Source organism: Lactuca serriola, chromosome 3, assembly GCF_051521515.1.
Source record: "Lactuca serriola cultivar US96UC23 chromosome 3, Lser_US96UC23_V15, whole genome shotgun sequence".
Lineage (NCBI taxonomy): Eukaryota > Viridiplantae > Streptophyta > Magnoliopsida > Asterales > Asteraceae > Lactuca > Lactuca serriola.
This window is the reverse complement of record NC_136410.1, coordinates 118,581,773-118,587,492: the sequence shown is the minus strand read 5'-3', so window position 1 is coordinate 118,587,492 and position 5,720 is coordinate 118,581,773.

Here is a 5,720-nt window from a genome sequence, read left to right as displayed (position 1 = left end):
GTTTGGGGAATATTCTTCAAGTTTGAAGCAACTGCAGAACCATTGGCTAGATCTAAGTAATTTTTGGAACTTTTGCTCTTATGATTTGTGAGTTTGGCACTCATATTTATCCATGATTGAATCATTTGATCATTTGGCTAATAAGAAAGTTATATTTGTAGATTTAGAAGGTTTGGACTTAAGGAAATAGATAAAGTTGGAAACTTTATCCATGTAAGGCTCTAAAAGAATCATATCTAAGCTTTTTGGCTATATACATTAAGGATTAAGATCTTAATGGATTAAATTTTTTGAAAGTATGTTGCGACATGGTGCATTGTGTGTCGCGTCACGAGACTCAATGACTAATCACATCTATTTTGGCATTTAGTGGTCTCGATGCGGCCAAGAAGTTGGTCGTGATACGGGTTTCAGTTGACCGATGACCTTTGACTTCGACAAGTTAACCATATACTTTTTGACCAATTTGACTTTCAAACTAGAAGTTTTGAGCTGTAGACTGAGGTATAATCTCTGATTGGTTTAAGCGGTCCGTGTAGCTGATTCTGTGAGACTTCAGGTAGTTGAGATTCAAATCTTGGATTAATGTGCGTTTTCTCATTATACTATCTAGGGCATTAGATTTCATGATATGCTAGATCGTTTTTGCGACTTTTGTATGAAAGACTATGGTTGTATTATAGCACGTGTATGAAAGACTATGGTGCTACCATAGTAGGGAAGACTGCACTGGTACCGTAGCAACGGAAGTGATTGTAAGACTATGACGGTATCATACCTATCACATGATTATGTGGTATTTTGAAGAACTCACTAAGTTTTTGCTTACTGGTTTAAGTTTTAACTAACAGGTTTTGGGAAGCTAAAACGGCCTTTTTATAAAATAATTTTATACAATAAATGGAAGCATTTGAAAATAACTAGTTTATTTTAAAATCATTTTAACAAAACCACCAAGAGGATCTAATTACATGAACTAGAAAGATTATAACAACACATAGGATTTTAAGAAGACAACATTTGGAGCCTTTGATCCCACTTGGAATTAGGGAGTTGACGAAGATGGCAAAGAACAAGAAGCTTGATCTTCTCTACAAGGATCCATCATCAAGAGTAAGGCATAATGGAATGTTAGTTCGCTTCTTGTATAAGTAACTTCTTAAGACTTTAAGTGCTTAACACAAAAGTACAAAAGGATAAGCACTTCTAAGCACCAACACTTGAAACTAGCTTTAAAAGGGAGTAAGAGAGGGTAATGAATGGAGCTCTCGGCTTTTAGAAGAAACAAAGGAAAAATAAGTGCTCCAAATGCAAGCATTACACTTCCTTTTATACCCACATGCAAGATCTAATGCCCATACTTCCAAAAATATGAAAAGTAGTGGTCTCTTTCAATTAAGGTGTGTGTAAGAGGGAGGTTGGCAAGAAACCTCCATTCCTTTGATATTTTTGGCCCAAGAGAGAGAAATAAGATAGAGAGAGTTGACTAGTTACTCAAACTAGATAAAGCTAATGGAACTAGTTAAGTCATGTCGAATCCAAAGTATCCACAACCTTGTACATGACTTATTAAATCATACCATATGATATAATAAATACTTTATACTCTCTTCGGTTATTATTTTCACATTACAATAATTATTCTTTAATGAAATACAAGAGTTGATTATATTTATTAATAGTCATATTAATAATAAATATTAAATATGTGAAAACCTGATTAAAGTGTGATCCTATAGGATTATATCTTATTAGTAAGTATCATTCAATAATGACTCTTCAGCATATAGATCCAACATAAATTGTTTCAGGTTGTTCCGGTAGCAAGGGGAAGGGCACAGTCTGATTGCATCGTATCCATGGATATGTACTTTGGAGATTCTGCACTTTTGATATGCTATCTTTTATTACTCTTATTTTTTTATGGTTTGTCAATTAAAAACAAAAGGCTATTTTTCCTATCTTTAAGAATAAAATTGTAATGGTTACTTTTATTTATAAGAAAATTTTAGTTTGAAATTTGGAAAGTTACATAAGTCCTTTCTACAACCCAAAATTAATGAATTTCTTGGGCTTATTTTTTTTGGCAATTGGAGTCGGTGGTGGATTAGTGGTTGGTGGATTCAGTTCCCAAATTAGGTTGGGGGTAGGGGTAGGTAGGGGCCTTTTATTTAATAATAAAATGTTTAAAAACAAACCATAGATGGACAAAATAAGGGAAATTTCATTATTTCACACATATTTAATGGACGGGAGTTATCGATAACTTGCTAAAGGACCAAAATTAATGTACTTTGAAACCATGACGATTACTGGCATCAATTTTCCAAAATGTGAATTATAATTGTAGACCGGGGTCCATTGGAGGAACCATTTTGGTTTTAAGTTGTCTCAAAACATTGTTATTAACTTTTAAGCCATTGGAGTTTAAAATGACTAGTTAAACAATTCACGAGAACAAGTTAAAATGTAAAGTTTAGATGATGTGGTCTAGTTCCACTAATTTCTTCTCATTTTTCACTGGAATGCTCTTTCTTCTCCCTATTCACTGGAATGATCTTTCTACTATGTAACACGCCTCCTTTTTATTCATTAAAATACTATGGTTTTGAAATCATTTTAAAGTTTATATCATAATAATAGAATATTTTTTTCACATGGTGTACATATGATATCATATAAATCAGAGTAAAGCAGCAATTACATATAAAAAAAAAGACACCTATGTCCAGTCACTTCAAGGTTTGTTGCTAATCTTCACAATCGTTAATTCTTTGCACTTGATCTTGGGGTACATGACATTAAATAAAACATGTGCCATACAATATTGTCATGTGACCCATATCCTCCCTAATAAATAAAGAATTTTTTGCCACATGTCACACTCTCATTAATTTGGTCACATGTCATTTTGTGGTTATTTTCAATTATTTTTTTTCCACATGGCATTTTGTGGTTTTTTTTATTTTATTAATTTCCACATAATATTTAAATGTAATAACTGCAATAAATGTAATAATAAATGCATATCAATTTCATTAATTGTCTTCCTTCTAATTTCAACTTTTCTAAATTAAAGGTTCATTAGTTTCATTTATTTATTTATCTAAATTTAAAAGAGAAACAAACGATTTAATTTTAATAATTCAGTATTTTTCTATTTTTTCTTATAAATTCAAACTTCTCAAATGTTTAGAATTTCATATATTTTTTTAAATGAACCCATGTAATACATGGGTCTTACACCTAGTTACTTAAATATACAATATATTATCTAATCATTTGACAAAGATATTTCATTTTTCTGATGCTTTGTACTATACAGCATATATATATATATATATATATATATATATATATATATATATATATATATATATATATATATATATATGATCTTCCCAAATATCTTGGAACTTCACTTCCTCCACCTCCTCCAATTATTCTCCCTAACCCACAAGTTCAAGTTCACCCTAGCCCTATTGGCAAGCAAGGTCTATGTGTAATCACATATTGACAAGCCGGGAGAGTTGGGTGTCAAAGTCTTAAGAAAGTTGGATGTTCAATCACTTTCTAAGTCACATAGTGAGTTACCTTTGGGACTACTATGAAATAGACTATGACATAACCCTTAATGATCTTATCTATTTGCTTGGATCTGTTGAATCGGAAATGATTTGAGAACTAGAAAAGCAAATTTTATTAGAAGATTAACTTTCCGAACCTTCAATGGACATTGACAATGGTTGCATTGGACACCCAGTAAAAGCTTTCTCTTCCCATTGGAAAGGGATTGGCCATAGTCAACTCGGTTGACCAAATGGTAAAGACAAAGGCTAAGTCTGAGATTGTCCCATGTACCAAAGGGTCCATATGTCTCTCTTACCAAAGGAAGGGGCATTGATTGCGAAGCTGCCTATTCACCTGAAAGATCATAAGGTTGATCAAGTCAAGAAGTTTGACTCTACTTCATGTAAAACCCACTATCTAACTCCGTTAAGTTTCTATTATGAGATTCTTATTACATGATGTGACTGGGTCACATGTTGATGTTGTAAGAATTAAGGAAAAGTGAAGGAAACTTAAAGAAAGAGAATCTTGAATCTGATCGTGAAGATGGATTTCTATTGCTTGATTGAAGATCGGATTCTTGAGCTACTCTTAGAAGTTATGATAGATTGCTAGGAAATATGTAATAGCATAGTTTTCATTTAAAGTTGCATTGTAAGGAAAAGTTTTTTCCGCATTTTATAAATAAATAAAATTTTGATTTTATTTTAGTTTATATCTCCTTGCAATGACTTTTATTGAAAATTGATCTTTATATGTTTCTAGCAATAATGGAAATGTGAATTTATTCTTTAGTTTGTGGTAGTGTCTAAATTTACCAAATATGGAAAGCTTCTCATCACCCAAGTTTTCAGTTGGATAGAAACTTGGAATCATACAAGTTGTACAGTATGATGAATGAGAACTTTCAGCTTTGGAAAATTAAGACTAGTTCCTTGTTCACATTTACATGTGAGTCAAGTGAAGGACTAAGGGATTGAGTACACATTCTTATGCACTGATCAAGTCCACTACAAAAGATCTATAAGACTATTCGTCATGATTTACTAAAGTTTAGTAAATATGGTTACACTTACAAGTTTAAGTGTAATTCTGATACATTGGAAAATTTTTGATGTATGGCAGAACGAATGAGAAGAATCAAATTAGGCAGAAGGATAAAAGTTTCTCAAATCTGAAAAGATGGGGGAGTACTTTAGTGTCATGTTATATGATCATCCTAATGATTAAGAGAACTTATCACAATTCATCCTCTAAGTGCATTCTGATAGCTAAGAAGAGGAGCTATGAATTGTTGAAGTGGTCAAATTAAGAAGATGATTCATACCTCGTTCCAAAAACAATTCTTAGAGTCATACTCCAAGATTGTAACTTGAGTGACATATCTTAAAGGAAGGTTTCCTAACACTAGTCAAATGTAAGATTACAAGTATCCTACTCTTGTACATTTGAAATTGGTAAGTTGTGATGTTTTGGATAAAACAAAGACCAACTAAGGCCAATTGTGTGAAGTGTTTGTCTTGATAAAGAATCTGCACTATCCCTTGAATATTTGGCAAGATAGTCTTATATGTCAAGAGGACAGTGGGAGTCTTAAAGATCCTGAAAATAATTTCAAGATCTAATCAAGAATAAAAACCTGTAGTTTAACACTAGCACACGACGTGAGGTTTATAACCTATCGTGTTGATATATTTCTATTTTTGTGCCCATTCCAGTTAAAGTTGGCTTTGCATATAAGTTCGTAGAGTTCTAAATTGGCTGCATAACAACTTGGAAGCAATGGAAGGCCCTTGAGCTGCCAGGTGGCAAGAAATTAAGATTGAGTTCAGTCCATATGAGTTTGGATTTGTCATTATCCTTGTCTTGTGACTATGGTTTTGATAATTCACATGGATAAGAACACATACACCATAAAATCTAAGGGTTATAAGGTTTCTCTCCGATTCATGAAAATGATGGTGAGGAAACACTTCCACCAAGTAGATGTGAAGCAGATAGCAAAGATCTAAACAATTGATACTATGAGTACGACATCCATTTTCATAGTTCTAAAATTGTTTAGACACAGATGCATGCTATCTAAGGAAAGGTGTATGATTTTGATAAAGTTTTTTATCAAAGCATCTCGTATCAAAAGTCTGAACTTT